Source organism: Cavia porcellus, unplaced genomic scaffold (assembly GCF_034190915.1).
Source record: "Cavia porcellus strain 051 isolate PalLab524CR breed Dunkin Hartley unplaced genomic scaffold, mCavPor4.1 scaffold_36, whole genome shotgun sequence".
Classification (NCBI taxonomy): domain Eukaryota; kingdom Metazoa; phylum Chordata; class Mammalia; order Rodentia; family Caviidae; genus Cavia; species Cavia porcellus.
In genome coordinates, this window is record NW_026947519.1 from 4,442,382 (window position 1) to 4,459,876 (window position 17,495).

Below are 17,495 nucleotides of genomic sequence, written 5' to 3' on the forward strand. Positions count from 1 at the left end.
CCGTCAGTCAAAACCAAGAATATACAAAGAACATGATGTAAAAACGGAGTACAAGGTTATCAACAATGGATAACATAATAACTCTGGTTTCCTTTAGGAAAAATGTCTATTTCATTAGGTATTATAAATTTAACAAAACAATAGAGAACGAGACCAATAAATCCCAAACATTGTAAACCTTACAGAACTTCAAAAGAGGATAATACTCAAACCAGAATGGGCATCATAGTGAATCTTATTGCCTTCAAAGTAGTTGCTTATACTGACACTTGATAATATCAAACAGAGCAGAACAGATCCTAATCAGTCAAAACAAGATAGAAGGAGTATTACAGGACTTCAAATGAAGTTAATAGGAAATCAAAAACTTTATTATAATATATCCTGCTGTTTTTTTAATTGTCACCCTTATTTTGAAAAACAAATAAAAAATAATTATTCACAGTTTTAAATTATTAGGTTAGATGCTTTGCTATTGTCTATATTACATATCTAGCTATAATCGGTCAAAATTTGCTCTACGACATCCCCTATATATATGCCTTTAGTTGCAGTTTGTTTTTCAAGACCAATTACATCAATGGCAGTTGTCCAAGAATCCAAGAAGATACTTTTGAGTCAAAAAGATATTTTAAGCTTTTGAAAAAAAAAGATACAGTGAAAACTTGGGTATCGTTAGATCCAAATGGAGAACAAGGATATATATTATATATGTGAGATATATGTATATATCTCACATCATACATATATAATATAAATACACACATAGATATATATATATATATGTACGTATATCTATGGTAGGCTATCCTTGGTACTTTATAGATGGATGTCTTATAAATTCACATATCTGAGAGAAAACTCATGAAATACTTAATCAAATTTCCATGTCATTGTTAATCAAAATATATGAAAATGACCCATGAAAATATTCTCATAAACAAAACATAATATAATTTAAAACAGAAAAAGAAAAGTGTTTTTTTTAAATTTTATTTCTGATGGTCATATGAATGTAATAATTTCTTGGCAACTTATAAGAAAACACTAAATTATAAAAATTATTTATGTTAGTGATATCTTATACATAGAGAAAATCAATACCCAAACTTTCCCAAATATATATCAAATATATCATAAAGTAAAACCTTGTTTTCTATTGAGGAAAGGATTTTATGAACTTACGATGTACAACTAAATTACATTTGAAAACATTGTCTCTTAGAATGAAAATTTTGTTCTTGTCACTTGTATGGTTTCACCAATGAGATTCAGCAATTTATCTTCTAAGTCAAGCTGTAACAAGTCCATATGTGAGCAAGCACATGTTCCACAGGATATGTTGCAGTGATCACATTATTTACTAAACATCCTTAAAATACACAAAAGCAGCAATGCCTGTAACTTTGGAAGAATTTTCAAGATATCCTAAAATGCAAAAATCTGTGTCAATATTTATACTCACATATTCCTTGCTGAATTATAGGAAGAATCTCTAAATTTGAAATATAACTAGTATGAAAAATGTTTCCTTCCGAAAGGAACTTTCTGTGTTTTGATGTTTATCATTATGAAGAATCAGTTTTACCTTTGAGGCATTCTATGCCTTATTTCATTTTCTTTTCTAGATTTGGTTTTCAATTTTTCTTTTCATTTTCTTAGATTTCTTTCTCCTTATTTTTTATGTAGTGGGTATTGAATTCATGACTGAGCACTTACAAAGTAATTGCTTAGCTATTGAGCTACATGTGCACCCTCATCTATGTCAAATATGAATCACTTGTTTCACTTAATAATTTAATACAGATGTCATTTTAGAAAAACTGTATGAATGAGAAATATATCTACAGTAGGCAGGTTAAAATGTGAGATATTTAGAAACATCATACTCTGTCTGAATTATAAGAGATATGAACATTACTTGCAGTAAAACAAAAATTGATAAAGTTGGTTCTAATAACTGCATTTCATGAGTGATTAAGAGCAATGGACTGAAATTTTGTTTTAATTTTGATTAATTGATGGATTGGTGAATTGGTACCTTGCATTTCACATATTTCTTTGTTAACATACATGGATTAACTCATTGTGTTTATAGTAATGATTAACTACAAAGTATGGGTCTTTCCTTAATGAAGAAGTATATTATTGATACATAGAGCATTGGAATGATATTCTTGTTTATGGAAAATCCATGAAATGCCATATGATATAGTCATTGGAGAAGTATTTCCAAAGCACAAGATCTAATTGAGATGTGTTAAAATATACATGTATGAACTCTCTTCCTGACAGGGGGACCAGGTGAGCTCCCTACTGGACCAGTGAGTGGAGCAGCAGTGGCTAGGAATCCCGCCTAGCCTGAGGGATCTGTTTTCCTCACCTGGGGATTAGGTGGGATACCTACCACACTGGTGAGTGGAGCAGCAGCCACTGAGAATCCTGTACAGCCTGAGGGAACTTTCTTCATGGCCTGGGGACCAGGCTGGTCTTTGCCAGACTGGTGAGTGGAGCAAAGGTGTCTTGGAATCCCACCTAGTTTGAGGGAACACACTCCTGGCCTGAGGACCAGGCCATGGTTCCCTACTTGGCCTGATGGGTGGGGCCACCGAACAAACCCATCCCAGGTTGGCAGAACTATGTCCCACACCTGGAACAACAGTTTAATTTCCAAAATACAGGAAAATGACAAAACAAAAGACCAAAATGCAATCTCAAACTTTCAGCCCAACCCAAGAGAGCCTAGGAGTCATGTGTAGAAAAGAAAACTCATGCCACATAACTGAAATACCTGAAAAAATAGTAACTGAAACCCAGTAGCAAAGTTGGGAAGCCTTAAAGGATTTGAAACTAGAAAAATCTCTCAGGTAAAAGAAAAAATGATAAAAGTATGAAGCAGATGCTAAACATAGCTAAAGAAGATACAGTTAAGAAAATGGAGGAACCAAAAAAAAAAAGGATAGAATCCCTGGATGAACAATATAAGAAACAAACAAATACCTCCAACAGATGCCAAGAGATATACAGGAAATCAAAAACTCCATTGAAGGTTGTAAAAACTGCCTCAATGAATGTGAAGATAGAATCTTACACCTCAAAAACAAGATTGCAGCCAGTAAGCAGGAAACAAAAGATCTTTTAAAAATAACAACACATCAGGAAATAACAATTCAACACCTGCAAGATGATGCAAAGTGAAACAACATGAGGTTGATAGGGATAAATGAAAAAGAAGGGGACAACACAAAGGTAGTCAAGGGGATATTTAGAGAAGTAATAGCTGAAAATTTCCCAAACATGAGATTGGAAACTGATATCAAGATCAATGAAGCATATAGAACTCCAAATAATCATAACCAAAATAAATCTACACCCAGACATATAATAATAAACATCCCAGAAAATTGAAAAAAAGAAAAGAGGATTAAAGCCTGTCAGAGATAAGACTGATGCCCTTTAAAGGAAAAACTATCAGAACGACAGCAAACTTCTCAGCATAAAAAAATAAAGTCAAGAAGATCAAGGACTGAAGTATATCAGATATTAAGGAAAATGATTTCCATACTAGGCGGATGTACCCTGCCAATCTGTCCTTCAAAATCAGTGGAAAAATAAGCTACTTCCATGACAAAGATCAGAGAAACGGAGCAGAAATATAAAGATGCAACAGCAGAAAGATAACATGTGAACAATAAATCAAAATATAACAATTCTCACTATTAATGTAAATGGCCTCAATATATCAATTGAAAGAAACAGACTGCCAGAATGGATCAAGAAACAAAATCCAACCTTATGCAGTCTACAAGAAATGCATCTAATCAAAAATGATACTCACAGACTGAAAGCCAAAGGATGGAAAACAATACTTAATGCAACAGGAACCCAAAAAAAGTGGGGGTAGCTATTGTTTTTGCAGACAAAGTGAACTTCAAGCCAATAACAGTCAGAAAGGATAAAGAAGGTCACTACTTACTGGTTAAGGGAAACTCAAAGAGGAAGAGATAACTCTCTTAAATATATATGCATCAAACTCCAGAGAATCCAGTTATATACAACAAGTACTAACAGAAATGAAAAACAAAATCAGCAGTAACACAATTCTAACAGAAGATCTTAACACACCATTGACACAAATGGACCAATCACCCAGACAGAAAATCAAAAAAGAAATAAATGAACTGATTCACACCTGTGAACAAATGGACTTAATAGACATACAGATAACTCCCCCAACAACAACAGAATACACTTTATTCTCATCTGTACATGTAACATTTTCTAAAATAGACCATATATTAACTCATATAACATATTTAAATCAATGCAAAATAATTGAAATTATCCCTTGCATGCTATTGGAACCATAGTGCTATGTAATTAGAAATTAACAATAGAAGAGAGTGCAAAAAGCCCACAAAAAGAGACTAGTGATTTAGCTCAGCGGCATAAAGCCCTGACTTGGAAGCAGGCATAATTTTTGATGCCCGGTACCAATAAAAAGACAAAAAAAAATATCCCACAAACACATGTGTCACAGAGGAAATTAAAAAAGAAAATAGGCAATACCTACAAAAAAACGAAAATATGGAGACAACTTACTGGAAACTGTGGTACACAATGAAAGCCATCCTCAGAGGAAAATTTATTGCACTGATTTCCCACATCAGGAATAGAGAATGAATAAAATAAACGATTTGATGATACACATCAAACAGTTAGAAAAAGAAGAGCAAATCAAGCCCAAAGCAAAAAGAAGAGAGGAAATTATTAAACTATGAGCAGAAATCAGTGCAATAAAGACTAAGAAAACAAGCCAAAGAATCAACGAATCAAAAATTGTTTCTTTGAAAGAATAAATAAAATCGATAAGCCCCTAGTAAACCTTATTTTAAAAAAGGAAAAAGAGCTCAAATTCATGCATATAAGAAATGAAAATTTCCCAAACACGAATTTGGAAACTGATATCAAGATCAATGAAGCATATAGAACTCCAAATAGTCATAAGCAAAATAAATCGACACCCAGACATATAATAATAAACATCCTTAGAAAATTTAACAAAAGAAAAGAGGATTAAAGCCTGTCAGAAATAAGACTGATGCTCTATAAAGGAAAAACTATCAGAACCACAGCATACTTCTCAGCACAAAAAATAAAGTCAAGAAGATCAAGGAGTGAAGTATTTCAGATCTTAAGGAAAATGATTTCCAAACTAGGCGGATGTAATCTGCAAAACTGTCCTTCAAAATTAATGGAAAAATAAGCTACTTCCATGACAAAGATCAGCTGAAAAACTTCATGATCACCAAGACAACCCAGCAAAGAATACTGAAAGACAGCCTAGATATATTTAGGACAAAACCACTAAACAAAGCAGACAAACAGAGCAGAAAGATAAAGATGCAACAGAAGAAAGATAACATGTCAACAATAAATCAATATATAACAGTTCTCACTATTAATTTAAATGGTCTCAATACATCAAATAAATGAAACAGACTGCCAGAATGGATCAAGAAACAAAATCCAACCATATGCTGTTTACAAGAAACTCATCTAATCGAAAAGGATACTCGCAGACTGAAAGTCAAAGGATGGGAAACAATACTTCATGCAACAGGAACCCCAAAAAAGTCGAGGTAGTTATACTTTTGGCAGACAAAGAGAACTTCAAGCCAATAATGATCATAAGGGATAAAGAAGGTCACTACTTACTGATTAGGGGAAACTCCAAGAGGAAGAGATAACTCTCTTAAATATATATGCATCAAACTCCAGAGAATCCAGTTATATAAAACAAGTACTAACAGAAATGTAAAACAAAATCAGCAGTAACACAATTCTAACAGAAGATCTTAATACACCATTGACACAAATGGACCAATCAACCAGACAGAAAATCAAAAAAGAAATAAAAGAACTGATTCACACTTGTGAACAAATGGACTTAATAGACATACAGAGAACTCCCCCAACAACAGCAGAATACACTTTATTCTCATCTGTACATGTAACATTTTCTAAAATAGACCATATATTAACTCATATAACATATTTAAATCAATGCAAATTATTGAAATTATCCCTTGCATGCTATTGGAACCATAGTGCTATCTAATTAGAAGTTAACAATAAAAGAGAGTGCAAAAATCCCAAGAAAGGAGACTAGGGATTTAGCTCAGCGGCATAAAGGGCTGACTTGGAAGCAGGCATAGTTTTTGATGCCCGGTACCAATAAAAAGACAAAAAAAAATATCCCACAAACACATGTGTCACAGAGGAAATTAAAAAAGAAAATAGGCAATACCTACAAGAACACGAAAATATGGAGACAACTTACTGGAATCTGTGGTACGCAATAAAAGCCATCCAAAGAGCAAAATTTATTGCACTGAGTTCCCACATCAGGAATAGAGAACGAATAAAATAAACGACTTGATGATACACATCAAACAGTTAGAAAAAGAAGAGCAAATTAAGCCCAGAGCAAAAAGAAGAGAGGAAATTATTAAAATGTGAGCCGAAATCAGTGCAATAAAGACTAAGAAAACAAGCCAAAGAATCAACGAATCAAAAATTGTTTCTTTGAAAGAATAAATAAAATTGATAAGCCCATAGTAAACCTTATTTTAAAAAGGGAAAAAGAGCTCAAATTCATGCAATAAGAAATGAAAAATGTGAATTTACTACATAATCTATAGAAATACAGATCATCAACACCCATTTTGAAAACCTCTACTTTCAAATGTTTGATAACAGAGAAGAAATAGACAGATTTTTAGAAACATATGAAGTACCAAGGATAGATCAACAGCATATAAAACTGTGGAATAACCCAATCTCTATCAATCATTTTGAACATGTAATTAATTCCTTTCTACACAGAAGAGCCCTGGCCTGGATGGATTCAATTCAGAAATCTACAAGAAATACAAAGAAGACATAATGCCAACACTCCTAGAAGTCTTCAATGAAACAGAATGGGAAATAATGCTTCCCAAGATATTGCTGGCAGAAAATATTACTCTACTACCAAAACCTGAGAAAGACCCAACTGATAAAGAGAACTACAGACCAATCTTCCTAATGAACACTTATGCAAAAATCCTCAATAAAACAGTGGAAAATAGGATGCAGCAAATCATCAAGAAGATTATACACCATGACCAAGTGGGATTCATCCCAGGAATGCATGGGTATTTTAACATATGTAAATCAATAAATGTAATCCACCATATCAAAAAAGCCAAAAGTAATCACGCGATCATTTCTATAGATGCAGAAAAAGCCCTTGATAAGGTCCAACATTCATTCATGATAAGAACTTTACAGAAAATTGGAATAGATTGTCTTTACCTTAATGTAATAGAGGCCAACTATGACAAAACCTAGAGCCAGTATCATACTAAATGGCCAAAAACTGAAAGCCTTTACCTTAAAATAAAGCACAAGACAAGGATGTTCTTTATGACAACTCCTATTTAATATAGTACTGGAAGTACTAGGCAAAGCAGTTAGGCAAGAGAGAAAAATAACGGGGTAAAGATAGGAAAAGAAGAAGTTAACTTGCCATTGTTTGCAGCTGACATGGTTCTTTAGATAGAAAACACTGTAAACTCCATTGAAAGACTCTTAAGTATCATAAATAAATTCAGTAATGTGGCTGGAAACAAAATCAATACTCAGAAATCAATAGCATTCCTATACAGCAACAACAAAATCACAGATAGAGAAATGAGATACACACTCTTCACACTAGCAAGCAACAAAAAAAATAAAATTCAGGAATTACTCTTATGAAAGAAGTGAAAGACCTATACAGAGAAAATTATAATACATTGAAAGAGGAAATTGAAGATGATCTCAGAAAATGGAAACATTATGCATAGGAAGTACAAACATTATGAAAAGGTGATTCTCCCAAAACTATTGTACAGATTCAATGCAATGCCAATAAAAATACCATCAACATACCTTATAGATCTAGAGAAATCACTCCTAAAACGCATCTGGAATTGAACTAGAATACCAAAGGCAATTTTAAGCAGCAAAGGCAAGGGAGCAGGCATCACAATCCCTGACTTGAAGTTGTACTACAAAGCAACAATACTAAAATCAACATTGTACTGGAAAAAAAAATGAGATGCTGATCCATGGAATAGATTAGAAGATACACCAACAACAACAAAAAAAAAAAAAAAGAAAAAAGAAAAATCACTAAACCACCTTATCTTTGATAAAGGAGCAAAACAGGTTCCCTAGAATAAGGACAGTCTCCTTAATAAATGGTATTGGAAAAATTGGCTCTCCTTTTGCCAAAAACTAAAACTAGACACAAGCCTATCACCATGTACTAAATTAAAATCTAACTGGGTCAAAGATCTGAACATTAAAACAGAAACACTAAATCTATTGAAAGAAAAATTGGTAGTAAGATTGAAGACATGGGGGTACATAGAGAATTCATGAACACAAATCAAACGGCATGGGAAATACTTGCAAGAATCAATAACTGGGATGAAATCTTATTAAAAAGTCTCTGTGAACTCCTTTGATTAAAAAGTTTCTGCAGTCAAATTAATTATCCAGCATAGTGTTAATAAACGCCACAACCTGGGAAATGATTTTACTGAACTCCCCCTTTGACTAGGGACATTTGTATAAAACATGTAAAGAATTAAAAAAAAATTCAGACCCCCATGATTCAAAGACCCTATCCCAAAAATGGGCATCTGAGATGAATATATATTTCTCAGATGAGCAAATACAAAGATCAAATAAACACATTACAAATGTTCTTCATCATTGATCATTAGGGAAATGAAAATTAAAGCCACAATGAGATTCCTTCTGACACCTGAAAGAATGGCTAGGATCAAGAAAACCAAAGGCAACAAATGCTGTAGAGTCTGTGTGGTTAAATGAACTCTCCTACACTGTTGGTGTGAGTGTAGACTGGTCTAACCTTTTTGGAGGTCAGTCTGGAGATTTCTCAAAAACCTGGGATTGGAAATCCTATTTATTCCAGCTATTCCAGTTCGAGGTATATTCCCAGAAGAATTGAAAGCATCATACCACAGTGATATATGTCCACCTATGTTTATAGCAGCACATTTTATAATCGCCAGATCTTGGAAACAACCCAAGTGTCCATCAACTAAGGAATGGATAAAAAGCTGTGGTATTTTTGTACAAGGAGTACTACTCAAATATAAAGAAAGATCACATTGATATATTAATAAATAACTGGATGCATCTTGAGACCATACTCATAAGTGAAATAAATCAATCTCACATATGTGAATACCGAATCGTTTCCCTAGTGTAAGAAATCGTTCAAATATATAAAAGTATGTGCTAATCATGATTCTGTTTTATGTGGCCTTGAAGCCTTATAAAGTTTTCCCTTATTAATTGGAAAGGATTTATTTGGGGCTGCTTGATATTATTGCATTGCGATGAAATGAACAGCTATTTAAAAAAAAAAAACAAGGCATCTTAAAAGCTAGTGGTGATTTAATATCATTTTTTTTGAAGGCCCACCAAACTATGGCGCTTCTCTCTCCTTTGGACTTATCATGTTGTATCTTGCTGGAATGAATTAAATGTGATAGTATAAACAAGTTGTTATAAGCAATATGATAATATAGAAACCATTGTTCTTTTTCTGTTAGCTGGTTCTACATACCCTACAATACTTTCATCCACTTAAATGGTGTTACACTATCTTGAAAAGTTAGATGCTACAGTATATGAAGATATATTCAGAATATTTCAAGGCAAAGGGCCCTATGGTAGCTACTATTAAGATGAGTTATTTGGTGGTGAAGCACTGGGTTGCTGAAATTGTCATGCTTTGACCTGGATTCCTATTGTATTATGTTGTCATTTATCTCAATCTCTCCCTTATTCATTAAAAAAATTAGTTATGTTTTTATTAATTAAGGGGGAACATAAAAAATTGACAGGATATATTATAGCAACTTTATTGGTTTCCTGTTAACTTGATTTGAAATCCTGAATTACTCCAACTATCTTGTTTTGACTGATCTAGACTCTGTTCCATTCTGTTTTATAGTATCAATTTTGATGGAATAGGCAACTACTTTGAGGGCAGTAAGATTCAATTTGATGCCATTCTGATTTGACTCTAATCTTCTTTTAAAGTCATGGAATATTTATGATGTTTATATTTTATTGGTCTTGTTCTGCACTGTTTTGTTTAACATTATAATATTTAATTATATAGGCATTACTAAGGAAATTCAGAAGCAATTTGGTAAACATTGTTCATAACCTTGTACTGTGTTTTTACATCATGTGCTATGTATATCCTTAGTTTGGACTGCCAGCTTATTTTATCATATTTGGTTTTATGCTCTTCAAAAAAAAAGTAATAAGAACTATGGGAGTAATACAACCAAAAATGCGTAAATTTTGATGTAAAAAAGAGATTGAAAAAGTGCTCTGAACAATACAACAGAAAGTGTGTTTAGGTGTGTTAAGATAGGTAACCACGTTAATGTTTGTGGTTGGATCATTGAACATAACTGTTTGGAGGCACACTGTTGAATGTTGAATGCTTTGATTCTGTGACTTGAGAAAGCATCTCTAAGATGATAATTGTAATCTATTAACGGATTTTTCTTACTATATTTCTTTGTAGTTCTGTATTACTTGTTCCCGTCTACTATTTTGTTTTGGTTTATCTCTTTTTTTCTTTTAATGAAAATAAAAAAGAAATGCCAAATACATTGAAATATAATTATAAATTTAATACTGTAGAAATATTTTTATAAGATTAGTTGCTCTGCATCACAGGTAGACACCGATACATGACACAGAATGAGAGGATCCAATAGTTAAAAATCTGTACAATTTTTTTGATACAGTAAACATGTCCACTCCTTTTCAATGCTTTCTTCTTTTGAACATCAAGATATTTCTGTCAAAGTAATCTTTTTCACAGTAATGGACAGGTGGCCCTTGCAGATATTTCTCTTCTGCCTTCTTGAATTCCAGGCCTTCCACACTAGCAATAGAGTAAATCATGGCTTCAGGAAGAAGAACCTCTGTTACAAATTTGACCCCATCCACTTGACACAGTGTTGCTCTGGTTTTACACGCCTTCTTGAAGACATCCGTCAAGTGGCATCCTACACTGTATATCTGGTCTTCATCTTCAAGGTATGTTTCAACACAAATCATGTTTCTCTTGGCTTTCAAGAAAGAAGTCAGCCAAACTGATTGCTTCTTTCCCATCATAATATCCATTAGATGGATATCAGCTCCTTGCTTCTTCACAATGAAGTCAACCAACTTCTGGTTTACTCTGTCCCTAGCAGCCTTCATTTGATCAGATAGTAGTTTCTTGAAGGATCTCTTCCTAGTCATTGAGACCACTTGCTCAAGAACATCTCTATCAGGGTTCTGATCCTTGTAAAATTCCATGCCTTCTTCTCACACTCAGATTATCATCTAAATTAATTGTTTGGGGTTTTCAGTCAGTGACAGACAGTGACACTGAAAAACATAAAATATAGCCTATTAAGGCATGTTAGACTGTTCTCACCACTACAGACATGATATCTGATTGATAGTGAGGAAAATCCAGTGAATCAGAAATTGAACATTTTCTGGTCTTTGAAACCCTGTACTTATGGAACAATTCTGTAAACAAGAGAGAAAAATTGTGATGTGTCATAGAATTATCTAATCCAGAAAGCTGGCAACTTACATCACATAATAGAGGAAACTGCCTAAAATGCCCCAGAGTTAAAAACAAAACATTTAAAAACCAAAATGAATGGCATTCTCATTACACAAACACACGCACATTTTATTTTCATACACATGATTAATGCAACAAAATTGATTTTAACTTACAACATGATATGACATTAAATGTTAGATAATGCTATTTATTCTTTTCAGACAGAGCACTTAAGAAAACCTACCTATCCATTTCTTGAACAAACAGAACAGTATTTTGCAGGCACTTTAAAACCTAAAGGTTTGTGAAGCATGGGAACAGGAAATGATTATTGTTATTTGTCTCTTTATAGACGATGTGATCTTTGGATTTTCAGGATTTTCATTACTGTTCCAGATAATTACTTTTAAATAATCTTATGGCCCTCAAGTACTGTTCCTGTTTGTTTGCATGATACACAGATCCCACTAGACAATTATTTTACGATGATAGCAGAAGCAAGATACTTTGGAATAGCTTTCATATTTACATGAGCATCTTTTCATCATTTAAGTAGAGATCCTGCTCCATGTGAAATGCAGTACAGCATAGAGTCTACAATCAATTTATTCCAACTTTGTTGCTATTTATTATTTGCATTTTTATTCACTATATGAAAGAATCTGCAGGTAAATATGTACTTCTCATAATGAACATAATTTCATCCATTTTGTGAGAACTTTAATATGAATTATGAAAATGAATCCCGAGGCCAATAAAAATTTTATACAATAAGGTAAAACATACAGTGATTTGAAATATGTCTCTAACAAATGATATCATTCTATTATGAAGCAAACAAGCTGACTAATAACCACACTGTATTAAAATTTTTAATCAGATCAAGGGTAGAGAGTGACATGATTATGACTCAAACTCAATACTGTTTCTTCTCAAATGAAATTCCTGATGAATAATTTACTATAAAGACTCTAACTATTTGGTCTTCCTAGTAACATTTGGGTTAGTCCAGAAAATCAAAACTCCTATGTAACCTGTAATTTCGCATTGCTACCCAATATCATTATAATTTAATTATTTAATTTTTCTCCTTTTTTAAACTAACATTAAGTAAAAAATAATATATGTCGCATGATTTTTGTAATATAGAAACATGATAGCTTTTATACACCAAGGTTCTTATAGTAGGTTGTGATAGTTACAATGCTGAAAATCTTTGGAACATCTTATATAAAGTTTAAGGAAATCTACTCTTGAATCTTTAACATTTGGTGTTCAAAAATACTTTCAATCGGTACATTAGTATACATAATTCCTGATGTAACCTAAAGATGCTTTACAGTGTGATCAATATCACACAATGTGTTATGAAAGGCATATACCAAGAAATACCATCATGTCAGCTGAACCTTCCCATGTTACACTCATTCAAGAACTCGGGGCCCAAGAACTTCCCCAAAAGACACTTACTTGTACGTTTCAACTCAACTCAAGGAGATCTATGTGATTTTGGCATATATCCACCATGACAAATTGTATACACTGGCCTGGTTGTTATAGAAAAAAGAATGTTACCACAAAGCTCTCTGTCAACAGAATTCTTAATCTTAAAGGGAAACAGCAGTCCATTATAGTTAAACTTGATTGTTAACACTGTGAATTAATGCATAGCTCTCAATGAAGAAATAAAATAAAAATGAATTTATGGATTAAAGAATCAAACAATTAATCAGTGAAACACCAATTGAATAAATGTCACAATTTAATATATATGTATTAATTATCCCTGGAAATTTAATTTTCAAGTTACAGTATATAAAATTTAGCTCACTGCAGAGAATGCTTAACCCCATCTTTCCATTATTATTTTACTTAGATACAGAATGATATTTTTTGGAAATCCCACCTATAAATCTCCCCAGCATAGAAATGGTTCAAATTTTTCTACTGCATGGAGATAGATGTCCAAATGAATGTATTGCAACAAGAAATCAATGTAAAATAAGCATAAAATATATTGAAGGCAAAAATTGATTTCCACAAATGGTCTACTACAGATCTCAAAGGTTCATCTCTGGATTGAAATACCATTCCCCATCTGATATTATTCACCCCAGTTACATTACACATTTAGTGGCAGACCCTAAAGTTTCACACGGTACATGTCAGTTATGATATGGATACAGAATTGTCCATTTAATCACAATTTGTAAACATCTCCTAATTGTAAACCTTTCTGTTGTTTTGTAGGTTGAGAATGCTTTCAAGTAAGATGTTGCCAATAAAAGGTATCTTTATGAAATGTTGTTTCTTACAGGTAGATATGTGGTGGCTTCATTTGTAAAAGAACTTAGAATTACCTCATTGCTAAAATATACACCATATGTGCAAATACAGGGATGAAATTATTTCATTTAGTGTTATGTTTACAGTCAGTAATTTTGAAATTTCATGAGCTTCAATATAGCATACTTGAAAGCTTCGTAAATGAAGAATTCACAGCATGTATAATAAAGAATTTCACTGAATTTATAAAAGTGAAAAAACAACATATTTCTTAATTGACTCATTCCAGATTGTACGTTGATCAGTGCATACACTTATACATATGTGAAGTACTACATTGTACAATCTCATATATATAATGTAAAACAAATAATAGATATGATATATATATATATATAAAGCAAATAATAGATATGATATTTTATGAATGTCTTTCAACCCTAATGTCACTAATCTTTGATTAACAACTTCAAAAATATTATTCATGTAACTGACTGTCTCAGGTGTGGAAAAAATCTTCAAGAAACTGCACGGAATCTCCTTGGACTCTGTATCTCTAAAGTGTTAGGGAACTCTCTAGTTAGAGGAAAGTTTCTAGAATCTTGTGCAGTTTAGATGATTTATATCTAGAAACCTGTCTCTGTGTGTAGTCTTTTACTTACCCATTGTGTAAAATACTTAACTTCATTGCAAACATGATAGTCCTTTTCATAATTTTTGCTACTCTGGTTCTGATATTAACATTAATGTTTTATTTTCACAGTTTCAGATTTACAATGCTTTTATTTTTGATACCTGTTTTTCTATATGAAATTAAAAATTATGTAGGAAATTTGAAGGAGATGTTGCCTTCACCAATGTCCATTAGTAATCATTTTGAATTCTCAATCAACCTTTTTATATTTTACTTTTACAAGGTACATTTTCTATTTTGTTTTGAGGTTGTGATATAAAATATGGATACAGGCTCAGAAAAAACAATGTATACATTAACTGTTTATTGAGAAAACATGTTTGCAATTTCAGCTGAATTTCGGGAAAACATATGTTGAAAAACACATCACGTTATAAGCAACAATTGATTTACAATATCCAAATTTTGCAATATAGAATCCTTGTTTTCTTAATATGTCCTTCACCTACATGTAGCTAATCTTTCCCACATGCGTTTTAATAATTTTACACCAAGTATATTCATAACTGTGATGTGAATTTTAATATCATTTTATTTTCCCTGTGCTGAATAAATGAAGCTATTAGATGATTTCACCATTATTATTTGTTCATCTCTTTATCACTTGCCATTTTTGAATTGCTTTTTGTTTCTCTTTAATTTGACATCATAAATCATTTTATGTAATCCTCTGGCATTTTCTCACTGTTTTTCTGCATGACCACAAGCCCTGATGAATTATGGACTCCATCTAATCTAACATTTTGAAAGCTTCTTTTTCTAGCAATTGAATGGTGCTTGGATTGCTTCACCCACTTACTGCTGGGACCATCTATATATATATATATATATATATATATATATATATATATATATATATATATATATCAGCAGATTCCAAGAGATTCTCCCCCATTTTCTGCTTGCAATTTACTCTTTCAGCAGGCATGAAAGGAAGCCATATGTGCCACATTGCTTTGGAAACAAATGAATGTGCATTGAATACTAAGAAATGCAAGAAATAAAATTTGCCTTCATAAAGCTGGGCAATAAATATTTTGCCTCAACAATGAAAAAATAAAAACAACCACCTATATTTTACCTATATGTTCACATTTTATAATTCTATATTCTCTGTATCATATTATTATTTTCTTTATGGATCTTACCATAGATACCTGAATAACATTTTTTTATGAACAACATGGTAACTCTTCAAACCCTATGTGTTTTATTAATATATTATTTTACTGAATCAAATTGAGTCATGTGTTTTACATCAGACATTAATTTTGGATTCACATTGTGGAACATATTTTGTGTAATGCGCTAAAAAATTGAAGTATTAGAGACATGTGTTACAAAATATATGATATTTATGTAGCATAAGGTCTAAAATTCTATCCTCAACAGAAAATATGTTCTTGGTTTTTTTTGTTGTTGTTAAATGTGTAAGATATTTTCTATTATTTCCTGTACCACTAAAAATCCTTGACATTTATAAAATTTGAGGTGTTATTTTAATTCATCTGGAAATAAGTATCACACATGTGATAATAGTGAAAAAATGTTTTTCTGTTTGTGTTTTACTGTTTGAATATTCTAGTACTTGTTTAAGAGTAATGCTTCATGCATCAATTTATCATTTTGTTGAACAATGACATAAAAGTAGTATTAAACTACTCATGTTATTTCTCTAAATTAAATTCATTGGAAATACATGTGAAGTTCCACAATAGCCAAAAATAATTGGAAAAAATATTATAACAGATATTTCTTTCTATTTTGTATTTCAAAGACCGTAGATTTATATGGAATGACTTTTAATGACTTTCATATTTTAAATCACAAGACTTTGTGTGACTTGGAAAAGTGCCAGTGATATTGCCAATCTTGAAAATCATGCTACCATGTATTCAAATATTGAGTAGGTAATGAAGAAACTATTGGTGGATTGTAGGCATGTCTGTGCTGTACATCAGCAGCAAGGAGAACACCATAATAATAAAGTGGTGTGAATATAGTTATGGAATGAAAAGGTAAAGCTGATATAAGAGTAAAATTATATTAGAATGATTGCTTGAAAGTACACCCAAAGAAAATATAATTAAAAAAAGGTAAAGTCAATGATGAGTAAGTAACAGTTTTCCTCAAGTGAGTGCTTTAACTACTCATGATCAAAAACTGTGGTAAATCTAGAATGTGCTAAATCAGTGGTAATCCTAAATGCAAATCTTGAGTCTTACAGCCATGATAGAGTGAATGCTACTCCATTCCCTGAAAGCAACAGTGTTCGTGTCACTTGTGTACTACTGGTTGAAAGTGTAAACAGAATTCAAGAGTTTTGAGGTTTTATAATATTTCCTCTAATTTTAAAAGGCCTGGAAGAATGATTTTTTCTCAACTAGGAGAGGAATAAATAGAACGCTGTTGAATCCAAAAGTTCAGAGCAAATGCAGTATGGGAGGAAAAGCTTTCTATCGGGTCCTGACCTAGATCCTCAACCTCCCAAATGATTGTACATTAGAGTTTTAAACACAATGAGAGAAAATACAAGATTTATAGTTCAAGGAGTGTCAAAATCCTTTATGTGAGCTTGAAACTATGAGGATTTAGACAAAGACAAATCTGGACTACCTAATTTATTCGATCCTACAAGAGGTCCGGAAAACTGAGGAATGCACAGTGGATGAACAGGATTTGGGAGTCACTTTAAGAACATCTTCATGTAATGAATCAAAACAAATTAGTAGAACTGTCTTATTATGAAGACATGGTAGGAGAGAGAATCTAGGAATAATTTCTGCTGATGAGGTCTCT